We start from the raw sequence: 13766 nt of genomic DNA, 5'->3' as shown, positions 1-13766 counted from the left end.
ATGTTTTGACTTCTGTTGTTTGACAAAAAAAAAAAAAAAACAACATATGTCATTCCTCTTGGGGAATAACTTATAAGATGTGTTTATAGAAGCCAGGAATAAGCATAAAACATAATGTACCCAGTAGGTCTTAATATATCACTCCTGGAAAGGGCAATCCATGTCTGCATCAGAGGAAGATGTGCTTTAAAACCTTTCCTTAAGAAAATGAATTGTCATATCTTTCCAATACCATTGCAAATATTTCACCAGCTGTGGAAGCTTTAGACCATAAAAAGCTGATCTTTTGCCAGATTTATTATTAGTGTATATCCTTTCCAAATTTAACTTACATTTGTTCAAGGAAGATGCCAATGAACCACTCATCGGTATCCAGCCAGAATTTTCAATTTCTACTAGAGAGTAGCATATATCAACTCCTGGTAATCATTACAGGTCAATTTTATCTTCTAAACTACTATCCAAAAATAACTGGAATATCACTTTCAGGTGCCTGAATGAGTTCTTTAAAGTCATATTATTATGATAAGAGATATTTAATTCATCTTTGAAATGTGCTAATTTCCTCTTACATAGAGCCCACCATGCTAGGGACTGAGATATAAGGACAGTGATATCTTTTTAATGGCTCTGGCCTCTAAGATGAGAGAAACATGTGCCAATAATAAGAAAATGTGCCAAAAAATCCAAGTCTTCTTTCATTTATTCATTCATTCATTTACCAAATAATTACTGAGCACCTATCCTATGTTGATATTGTGCTGAGGAGATAAATTTTCACAATAAATAAGACAAATTTAGGTTCTGCCTTCATGGAGTTTACAGTTTATTCAGATGATTAATAGATAAATAAGCAACTCTTCTGTCCTTGGCAAGTCCCTCAAATTCCTTCCAAGAGCTAATTCTGACCCCACAAACATTTATCCTACTTGATTATTTCCATTTTGTGTCATTATTGATTCTCCCCATCAGGTCAAGGAGGGTAGAATCATGTTTTTTTTTTTTAAATAAAGGGAAAATATTATCCTTTTTACTGTAAAATTCCCCAGGCACCAAAAAACAAGGAATATAGAAAGGAAACATGGGCACAAAGAAAGTGCAATGAGTGTAAATTTTTCTCATATTGAATGGGTGGGCCCAAAGAGAAAGGTTTGATAAACATTCATGCCAATAAACACCAGAAGTTATCAAAACTATCTCACTTGCCTTCTCTAGGACCACATACTCTTTTGAGACTTTGGAGGCAAATTTGTAATTAGACATGTTTTCTTTTCTCTTATGTAAGAGGAAAAAAGTTACTGGGGAGTAAAAGACATGAGGAAAACAAAGGGACCAATGGTGCTACAAAAGTGCAAGTAATGGCTAGTCTAAATAGTAACAGTGATATGAAGTAGAATATGCCTTTGATATTCTGCTAACCCTTTGAGCAAGAATTCATTTGATTCTTTGATAACTTTACACTTAAATTTCTCACTATGAATAGCAACTTAGGATGCAGCTCTAGCTGTGACAACATATGACTCAAGCACTCTCTTGGGCACATACTTTGGTCTCTTATCAGATGACCTGCCTGACTTTGACAGCCTTCTCTGTTTCAGGACAATTTGCAGGATGGAGTTTAAGTGTAGCCAGTCCTAATTCCTTTTATCCCCAAAGACTCTCTATCCAGCAATCTTGGAATGATATATGCCTGGCAATTCTCACATTTCTCTTATCTCTGCAACTATTTTTCATGTTCCCTTTGATGTTATTTGAAAATATTCTCACCTTGACCTCCAATAGAACTGAAATCCCCATATATATCTTGACCTCTTCTTGTGTCAACTCTTACAATACTACCTCCTAAGACCTTTCTAAATCCCTCTTGAACATAAGAATTCTATTTATCACGGCCACCCCAAACTTCCAATCATTTCAGCTACAGTTATCCTAATCATTTTTTTCAAAACTCTGTTTTTTTAAAATTGCAATGTGTATTGCTTCTCATAGCACAAAATCAAATATGGCTAAAGAAGAACTGAATTTTGCCTCCTCACTTTCCCATCCCCCTAATTAAGCATGGTTTTATACTGGATTTTTGTTTGGAAGGTGCCTTGAAAAGAGTATTTGTGTGAACATTGGAATTAGATGAGCTTGTATTCTAAACTCACCTCTATCACTTACTTGCTGTATGACTTTGAATAAGTCACTTATCCTCTCTGAAACTATATCCTCATCTATAGAATGATGATAAGTGTTCTTTCATAGGGTAGCTTTAAGAATTAAATGATACAACCTACAGAAAATATTTGTCAATGGAACACAATTGATATGTGGTAGCTCACTTCAATTACCCTTGATTGAATGATTCAAAGAATCATTAAACAGTGAAGAAACTGATTCAATATTCCACCAAAATGCCAATTTTCAACCCCAGAAAGATGAGAGTAAAAAACTTTTTTTCTTTTTCTTTTTTTTGGTTTTTGTTGTTAAAAACTTTTTTATATTTATCCAAGGTCTTTGTTTTCCTGGAGTCCCTTTCCCCCACTAATCAAGTCAAGTACAAAGAGACTGGAAGACAGTTGTCATCAACACGTATTTACTGATGATTCATTATATACTCAGCACTGTACTGATGCTATAGGGAAAGCTAAATCAATACAAAGCAAGGCCTCAGCACAAAAAATGTTAGTAATCTAGGTGGAGCAAATTTTATTCAGGAAGCTAAGTGGTATTCATGCATTTTAGACAGCACTTCTCAGATCTAGAAGATCTTCAGAGTGATTTTGTGTGTATATTAAATACATATTTTAGTAAAATGGATCCCAGAAATCTATATTTATGACCAGCTTCTGGGTAATTCCGATATTCACTCAAGTCACACTTCTTTAATAGATGCCTCATTATTTCCCAGATTAATTCATAACTGAAGTCAGTCACATCTCAATGACATTAGAAAATTCAGGTAAATGTGCTTATCTAAACATTAATAAATAAGTTCATTTTTCAAAATTACAGCTTTCTAGTGGTTCCACTGTATATGAATTAACTTCATGGGGTTTTTTTTGGTACCAGAAATTGAACCCAGGTGTGCTTAACTACTAAGCCACATCCCCAGTCATTTTTACTTTTTGAGACAGGGTCTTGCTAAATTGCTTAGGGCCTCACTAAATTGCTGACTCTGGCTTTGAACTCAAAATCCTCCTGCCTCAACCTCTCAAGCCATTGGGATTACAGGTGTGCACCGCCATGCTCAGCTTTCTGCCTTTTCTTATCTACCATTTTTAATTTTTAAAGTAACTTTGAAGGCCCTGAGGACAAGTGATCTGAATCAAATTATTATAAAGTAAAAATAAAATGGAGTAGAAACTTTGCAGAAGTTTCTCAGTAGTGCAACTAAATTTATACATGAAAGAATAATTTACAACTAACATAAAAATGATGAATCAGTTAATGTATGAATACAACCTATGTCAAAACCTTTAGTTAGTTTTCCAACCAGTGCACCCTGCACAAATTGTGCAAATATCTCCCTGTATAATTGATGGATCCCATGTCATGTACGGTGTTCAAAAGTGTTTCAGTCAGACACTGCAATGCATTCTGGTAGTTTTACAGGGTATTTTAACCAGGAAAGCTAAAAGTATTCAGGAAAGGGAAATAATAAAACAATACTAAATACATTAATAGATATCACAAATTGTGTTCTAAATAGACATGCTTTCTAGCAAATTTTTTAACTTAAAAACAGGCATTCTTATTCTTCATGATTTGGATCTCATCCAAAACAAAACAGTAAAACCTATAAGCTTCATTCATTCACTAGTCATTAAACCAACATTTTTGATACTGTTTTCATCATCTTTTTAAGTGCTATGACCAAAAGACCTGACAAGAAGAAATTTAGAGGAGAAAAAGGTTATTTGGCACTCATGGTTCAGAGATCTCAGACCATAGATGGCAGACTCCATTATTCTGAGCCTGAAGTGAGGCCAAAACATCATGGGGAAATGGTGGGGGAGGGGAAAAGCAGCTAAGGACATGGCAAACGGGGGTGGGGGGAGAAAGAAAGAGAGAGAGCACACTCAGATCACCAGAGAAAATTTAGACCACAAAGGCTTGCCCCCAGTGACCTACATGCTCCTACCTGCCTACAGTTACTACCCAGTGAATCCACATCAGTGAATCAAACTACTGATTAGGTTTCAACTCTCATAATCTAATCATCCCACCTCTGAAAGTTCTTGCATTGTCTCAAACATGAGCTTCTCAGAGAACATCACATATACAAACCATAATATCATTTTCTAGGTACTGTCTACTGCCAAAGCTCTAGATGTCCCTGCCTACCCTTTCCTTAGCTCTGGCCATGCCCTTCATTTAATAACACTGGCTTTCTTCAGAGGCCACCTCACTTTCCATACAAGAGTGTTCTTGGGCTAAGTGAGAATACCAGGAGCCAATGTCCCAAAAAGTAGCACTCGATTGAAGAAGGAAAGGAGTCATTTTACATTTCTTACACTCAGGTGGGACAGTTTCAATGAAGGTTCTTTATAGTTTCTCAGAAGTCCACAACGGAAGTGAGCCCTAAGTGCATACAATATAGTAGCATACCCATTACATATTGCTAAGAGCCATAGCCAAGTAGTATGATACATGGCATTTTTGGTTGAAAGATGACGCCAGCAAGCCATTGAGATGATATGATTATGTTAAGATCTGCATTCTTATGGATATTAGACCCCTGCTGTCCACCTCGGCCTGCTAAGAGACTCCTGAAGAGTTCCCATTGGTTGGGGAAGTGCGGTAGGAGGGAATTCCGGAGGAGGGACTTCCTGTTGGGGTCGGGGAAAATTGCCGACCACACACATGCGGTGTTCTCCCCAACCCCAACAGGAAGTCCCTCCTCCAGAATTGTTATTTAAAACCACTAAATTTTGGGTTGGTTTGCTTTGTAGCAATGGAGAATCAAAACAATTGCCAATAGGCAAAAGACCATGAAATGTATAAATGAGAGCTCTGCACTTAATTTTGAACAAGAGAAATTGACAAAGCTACAATCCTGATAGATGTTTAATGAAACAGTTCTATAAACAGGGGATGAGAATTTGAAGTGATGAGCTAATATTTATTAAGGGTCCACTATATTCTAGACACTTTACAACTATTATCTCATTTAAATATCACAAAACACTATAAGGTAGGTAGATACCAGTATACCCATTTTATAGGTATAAAAATTGAAAATCAGAGAGATTGACAAACTCATCCCAGGTTACTGTGTTGTGCCCAAGACTATCTGGTACCCAAAACTTTGTTCTTTTCATTGCTATACTATGTTGTCTCCAAACAAAGGTAAGAAGAGTTATGCTTGAAGATGTTTAGGAGGCAGAATTCACAAATGTGGTGAATTACTGGGATGTGTCTGAGTCATGTTGTCATCCAGCAATGATATTAGCTTATACCTCAGGTTATGAATTATTATAAATGATTCCCTTCAGGTTTCAGGTCAGAGGTTTTCTTACCAGAATCCCTAAAAAATTTTATATAGGGCTCAGAGAACTTACTCATCTCAAGAACCACAGAAAGAAAATATTTTTCCCCTTCATTGTCCAAAGGGCAAGATTTTAAGTCTATGAGAATTGGAAGGGAAGAGTTCAGCAAAATATTTTAAAGAAATATAGCAACACCATAAAAATAGTATATTAATACCATTTTTCAAGAACTGAAAAATAAAAAGAGATATAAAAGTGGATGTATTCACCAGAACAAAACACTTTCCACACATTCATCCATTCTGAAGCACCAGAGAGTAGGATAGAGAATATTCCTGTGAGGGCCATGGACACTCAGAAAGCACAGAAATCAATCATAGCTCCCATAAGAAGCAGTAACTTTATTTTTATTGTGTTTTAGAAAGATTAACTATCCCACTATTCTGCTTTAAAACTTAACAAAGGGAACACAAAAATACCATCCAACATGTAAAATTTATAATAAAATTGTATCTCTCTTGTATTTTAAAGTAAGTTCAAAAGCAAACAAAAGACAGAAAAATATAAGAGAAAATTTTAAGAGTAAAAACTGAACATGGGTAAAAGATGATCAGAAAACAGAAGGTAAAGAAAAAATATAATGCAAGTGAATAGATAAAGAAAGACATACATAGAGAATCAGAAAATGGCCAGTTATCTATTTCTGCACAACAAACCATGTCAAAATTTGCCTTAAAACAACAGCAATCCTTTGTTTTGCCCATGAACCTGTAATTTGGGAAGGGCTCAGCAAGGATAGCTCATCTCGCTTCTACTCAGTGTCAACTGGTAAAGCTCAGTTCAAAGATGACTCAGTAGCTAGGGGCTCGATCTACTGAAGACTTGTTTACTCATATGTCTACTGTGTGATGCCATTAATCATCTGGGGCTGTCAGCTAGGACATTTATACATAATCTCTCCATGTTACCAGGGATTCTTTACATCACTGTGACTAGTTTCCAAGACCAAGTGCCCCAAGAAGTCAGATGAGACATATAGGATCATTTTGGCCATAGTAAAAGGTCCATTAAAATTCAAATAAAGGGTTCATAAACCTTATCTCTCCATGAAAGAAACATGACATCACATTATTTAAAACATTAAGATGGGAAATATTTTTGGTCATCTTGGAAAATTCAATCTGCCACAGGGAATAAGAACATGACCACAAAATTACTCATAAAACTATACAGAAACCTAGGAAACAGCTCAGAAACCACAACCATGATATACAAAAAAAAAATTAAAGAAATACACACAAAAGAGAAAAAGTAAGGGAAACACACAAAGTAAGACCAATATTTAAAGAGTCCCAGGCTTGCCTAGATCTCTATCATCAATTTTGGGCCTCTTGTCCTATTGTTACTAAAGATTTTCAAAACATAGTTGTGCATTTTGTTTTGCAATTGTGTATATAAATATAGCAAGGCATACTGGATAAACAGTGCATAGAGTCTCTGATCAACAATCCTGCCTAGTCTATCCATTGAGTCATCCCAGATATGTGAGGCAAAAAGTGTCCAGGCAATTCCAGCCAACAAGTTGCTAGCCACCACAGCCAATTTAATCATCCTGGATGAGGACCCAGACATTTGTAAAACAAAAATAATCCCTCTCTACCATACCTTGTCTCAATTCCTGATCCCCAGAATGCATAATCATTTTTAAAAGGATTATTTCACATTGGTAAGCATTGATGATTTTTATTACATGGCAAGAGATAACCAAAACACATGTACTTAGCAAATACTGCTCCCTCTTCCCTGACTAGCTGCCACCTACTCATATTTTCATGTCTAAATTCACCCACCATTTTCTCCAGCTACTATAACAAGTAAAAACAATGGGCTTGCAATGATAATACAAAATTTTAAAACAAGTTTCTGCCCACTCCATTTCTAATCAGATTACCCTATATTAAGAAATTCTGGAGCCCCTCTATTCCCACACCTACCCATGGGGAGGACTAAGAATTCAAAATAACTAATGATTAACATGCTAAGGGCTGGGTGATACAAGCAGAGAGATGGAAATTCTAAAAAAAGAATAAAAAATAAGTGCTAAAAATCAAAACACTGTGACAGAAATAAAGAATGCCTCTGATGGACTCATTAGTAGACTAGACACAGTCAAGGAAAAAATCATTGAATTTGAAGATCTGTCAGGAAGAGAGAGCAGAAACTTCCAAGATGGAATGCAAAGTGAGAAAAGAAAGGGAAAAATGGAATATGAAATCCAAGAACTGTAGGACAACTACATTATACTTCAGGCATCTTCATCTGTCATCTATATTTGTCAAGAAGTTAATTGAAGATGATTATCCTAACACACATATAATTATCCACATAGGAGGAGACCTATATTATGAATCACACAGGCAAACCTGAAATGTTTTCAAAATCTCAATATTTTCAATAATAGAAATAGCATTTATAGTGTATATACTTCTGTGAGGAAACAAATCTTTCTGGGGATGTTTCTGTAATTTATAATTAAAATTTTTCTTTTTTTATTATTGGTTGTTCAAAACATTGCAAAGCTCTTGACATATCATATTTCATACATTTGATTCAAGTGGGTTATGAATTCCCATTTTTACCCCAAATACAGATTGCAGAATCACATCAGTTACACATCCACATTTTTACATATTGCCATATTAGTGACTGTTGTATTCTGCTACTTTTCCTATCCTCAACTATCCCCCCTCCCCTCACCTCCCATCTTCTCTCTCTACCCCATCTACTGTAATTCATTTCCCTCCATGTTTGTTACCCCATTCCCCTCATAACCTCTTATATGTAATTTTGTATAACAATGAGGGTCTCCCTCCATTTCCATGCAATTTCCCTTTTCTTTCCCTTTCCCTCCCACCTCATGTCTCTGTTTAATGTTAATCTTTTCTTCCTGCTCTTCCTCCCTGCTCTGTTCATAGTTGCTCTCCTTATATCAAAGAAGACATTTTGCATTTGTTTTTTAGGGATTGGCTAGCTTCACTTAGCATAATCTGCTCTAATGCCATCCATTTCCCTGCAAATGCCATGATTTTGTCATTTTTTAGTGCTGTGTAATACTCCATTGTGAGTAATACTCCATTTTTTATCCATTCATCTATTGAAGGGCATCTAATTTGGTTCCACAGTCTAGCTATTGTGAATTGTGCTGCTATGAACATTGATGTAGCAGTATCCCTATAGTATGCTCTTTTAAGATCTTTAGGGAATAGTCCAGGAAGGGGAATAGCTGGGTCAAATGGTGGTTCCATTCCCAGCTTTCCCAGGAATCTCCATACTACTTTCCAAATTGGCCACACCAATTTGCAGTCCCACCAGCAATGTACAAGTGTACCCTTTTCCCCACATCCTCGCCAGCACTTGCTGTTGTTGGACTTCATAATGGCTGCCAATCTTACTGGACTGAGATGGTATCTTAGGGTGGTTTTGATTTGCATTTCTCTGACTGCTAGAGATGGTGAGCATTTTTTCATGTACTTGTTGATTGATTGTATATCCTCCTCTGAGAAGTGTCTGTTCAGGTCCTTGGCCCATTTGTTGATTGGGTTATTTGTTTTTTTATTGTTTAATTTTTTGAATTCTTTGTATACTCTGGATACTAGGGCTCTATCTGAAGTGTGAGGAGTAAAAATTTGTTCCCAGGATGCAGGCTCCCTATTTACCTCTCTTATTGTTTCTCTTGCTGAGAAAAAAATTTTTAGCTTGAGTAAGTCCCATTTGTTGATTCTTGTTTTTAACTCTTGTGCTATGGGTGTCCTATTAAGGAATTTGGAGCCCGACCCCACAATATGTAGATCGGAGCCAACTTTTTCTTCTATCAGACGCAGAGTCTCTGATTTGATATCAAGCTCCTTGATCCATTTTGAGTTAACTTTTGTGCATGGCGAGAGAAAGGGATTCAGTTTCATTTTGTTGCATATGGATTTCCAGTTTTCCCAACACCATTTGTTGAAGATGCTATCCTTCCTCCATTGCATCCTTTTAGCCCCTTTATCAAATATAAGATAGTTGTAACTTTGTGGATTAGTCTCTGTGTCCTCTATTCTATACCATTGGTCCACCTGCCTGTTTTGGTACCAGTACCATGCTGGTTTTGTTACTATTGCTCTGTAGTATAGTTTGAAGTCTGGTATCGCTATACCGCCTGAATCACTCTTCCTGCTTAGAATTGCTTTTGCTATTCTGGGTCTTTTATTTTTCCATATGAATTTCATGATTGCTTTATCTATTTCTACAAGAAATGCCGTTGGGATTTTGATTGGCATTGCATTAAACCTATAGAGAACTTTTGGTAATGTCGCCATTTTGATGATGTTAGTTCTGCCTATCCATGAACAGGAAAAATTATCCATGAACAGAAAAATTAAAATTTTTCTTTCAAATCATGGCATTTGCCAGTAAATGGATGGAACTTGAGACTATCATGCTGAGTGAAATAAGCCAATCCCCCCCAAAAAGGCCAAATGTTCTCTCTGATATGTGGATACTGACACACAATAAGGTGGGTGGGTGGAATAGAAGTTCATTGGAGTAGAAAAAAGGGAAATAAGGGAAGGGAATGGGGATAGGAATAGGAAAGACAGTAGAATGAATCAGACATAACTTTCCTATGTTCATATATGAATACATGACTAGTGTAACTGCACATCATGTACAACCACAAGAATGGGATCCTAATTTGAATAAGTTATACTCCATGTGTGTATAATATGTTGAAATACGCTGTATTGTCATGTATATCTAAAAAGAGTAAATAATAGAAATAAAAATTTCTTTCAAAATCCTTATACTGGTGCCAATTAGGGAGAATGAATTTGAGATAAGTTATCAATGGGTGACACTATATTCACAACTTCTGTGTTTAACAGAAGCAAAGGACTTTTTAATGAGATGTTTTACATTTTTCTTCCATATTAAGTCTTCTAAATTCTGTGTGAAATGGGCTGGGGTTATGGCTCAGTGGTAGAGTGCTCACCTTGCACATGCAAGGCCCTGGATTTGATCCTCAGCACCACATAAAAATAAATAAATAAAGTTTTAAAAAAATTTAAAAAATAAATTCTGTGTGTAAAATACTCAACAGCTACATTTCATTAAGATTGGCATATTGAACTACATAGTTTTAAAGCCTGGAATCTACATGTGTAGTTCCCAAACTGGGAACCCTAGAATAACCTGGGAACTTGTTAAAATGCAGAATCTTGGGTTTCACTCAGACCTAGTATATCATAATCTACATTTTATCCAGATTCCTACCTCCTCAGGTGATTCATGCACATTAAAGTTCAAAAATCCATTGGTCAGTATAATGGGCTTTCCAGAGAAATGGGAGAAGTATGGAAGAGAAAGGGAGGACAGTGGAAATTTGAATGTGTTCTAACAAGCTCCCCACTTACGCTAATGCTGCTTGTCCTTTGACCACACTGAACGACAAACTTCTATAAAGTTGGTCCAAAAGTACTCATTGAGTACTTTGAATTTTCCCAGTACTCTGTGAGATAAAAAATGGGCTAGACTCAATTAGCACCAGAATAGTCTATGTCTACTTGGAAGGATAAGATCATTGCAAATGAAAACTCAAGAAATCAATAGAGGGTGGTATTATTAGCACAGCAAAATATTGGAATCAGACAGGAAATGCTTTGAGCTGTCAGCGATATGAAAAATGTGAGTATGAATCAAAGTTATCAGAAAAAGCAGCTTCTCTGGTTACCAGAGAGTAATCTCAGCTGGGTTATGAAAGAGGAGTAGATGCCCTTATTGAAAAAGTGAAATGGTATTGGAGAGAATAGGCTCTGCTTACTCTGTGCAATGATCCCTGGTTATCTAGTGCTTTCCATAGGCAAATGATATTCAAATTTTTAAATTATACATACAAATTAGAAAAAAATATTGATACACATCCTCAGATCACATATATTTACTTATAAACTATACACCTACTGTGTCAATCTATAAATTAAATAATGAAGATGAATTTCTATCTTATCGATCTTTTAGATTAAACCCAAATACATACACACATACTATAATGTTGTCTTCTTACTCTTTAATAGATTTGAAAGCCACTATTCTAAGGCAGCATTTTTATTTTCAGTAAAATATCTTAGCATGCTCCCAAAACCACACAGCAGAGTACAATTCAATAAACAGAGGCACCAAGTGGTGAAAAACAAAGCCAGAAGACTGGGGAATTGTCACAGTTTGATCTTGCAGTAAGAGATCTAACCAATGGATAGAATTTACTCTATCACAAAAGAGTTAACTGTGATCAAGTTAAGCAAGCCTCAGCAGAGTTTTGATAAGTGTTCTTCCCTTGGCAAATTCTTCAATTTTCCTTCAGGTCTCAGTGTAATGTTCCTCAAACAGGCATTCTCAGACCTCACAATTGGACTATGGCCTCTTGTTGATCTCACACATCACATCATATTCTTTTCCTACATAACACTTCACAATGTGTAACTCTCGGTTTAGTGAGAGAACCATACCTTTAATGGCTGACTCCTCAGTGTACTGTAAGCTCTAAGAGGATAGTGATTTATTCACTGCTATGTATCTAGCAGTGAACCGTAGGTCTGACACAAATATGTTGATGTGGAATAAACGGACAAAGGAAATTCAGTATGTCCATTATAGTCCTTTTAGTTTTACATATATAAGTATGTGTGTGTATATATATATGTGTGTGTGTATACATATATATATATGTATATACATACACACACATATATATACTTTTATATATAACTATATATATAAAATTTATATATATTGAATGTATGACTTTTAGTTCCATATGCACAGTAAATACATATATATATTTAATATATGTACATATATATTTTGTATGAATATACATATATACTATATATATATATATTACACACATATATACACACTTAGAAAATAGTGAAAGCAAATATCAGGGTCTTAATAACTAGAGCCAAAAATGGTGACTAATTTATCACACTGCTATGTGATTGGAGGGATGCTAGAACATGCAATGTGAAAGCAGTTCAAATTATGATCTGCATTTTAATCATGATTTTATTTTTATAAATGCTTTCCTGATATGCCATGTATTGTTCAGGCCTATGATCCATAGTGGGCTTAGTGGAGAAATAACAATGACTGTCAAACAACTCTTTGCTCAGGTTAAGGAAGTCTGATCCAGCAACAGATGGTCAACAGCAGATTTGCTCTATGCTTTTCCTTAGTTCTTATTCTACTACTTCCAAATTTGATGCAGTTGGTCATAGGTTGTCAGATTCAATGAAAGCTGAGATCTCAACTTCATTTAATATGTCTATACAACAAAACATGTCTTGACCTTAAATATGAATCATGCCTGACATGCAAACATGCCAATGGCCCAGATCTCCAATTACCATGGAGCTAAATGTTTCATTATATCATTTTTTTATTTATTTTATTTATTTTTTATTGGTTGTTCACAACATTACAAAGCTCTTGACATATCATATTTCATTATATCATTTTTATCCACATCTTTTGATATTGTGTAGACTTGCCCTTGAGATAATCATTAAATCACTTGTATACAACAGTACAGTCAGATTGCTTTGCTTGGTTGACTTTAGGGAAAATCATCCTATTTTAACTAACTGAGTGAAAATCTGCATTTTGCTGATTTGTTGTGTTTTAAATGCACTTGGTATAGCCTCATTTTGATGGGTATCATAAATATGCAGTAATTGATCCTTGTATGGCTGCATTTAATCAGTTTTAATATTTCCTTCAGTAGATTCTATGCATGTATCATTTTATCATATCTCAGTTGAGGGAGAGCTCAAAACTTGCCAGAAGCAGCAAAAGAAAAAAAATCACATTTAGAGAATATCTTTTCAGACTATTGAAATTTTTCATCTTTCATGATCTTTCTTGAAGACATTTCTGAGGAGTTTCTCAGAAGACAAATGCACTGGCTTCTGTGACTGATGACAGTCTGACTTCACAAGTGGCCTTTTTGAGAGGTTACTAAGACTTGATACGTTAACATCCCATAAATCTCCCATGTTCCAAGTCTAAAACATACATTTCTTTTCCACTGGTCAGTACACTGAAATGCTTGTGCTCCTTTGACAGCCATGCCTAAGTAAAGAAAACAGGGATCTACTTTTGGACCAACATAAACCAGCTCAATGTCACTGATATTTTATGTACATATCCTATTTCTCTCTTGCAGCCTCAAAGAAAACATGTGTGACCTTTGATAGT

This window comes from Spermophilus citellus (genome assembly GCF_964194105.1).
Source record: "Spermophilus citellus genome assembly, chromosome: X".
Classification (NCBI taxonomy): Eukaryota; Metazoa; Chordata; class Mammalia; order Rodentia; family Sciuridae; genus Spermophilus; species Spermophilus citellus.
This window is presented reverse-complemented; position numbering follows the sequence as displayed.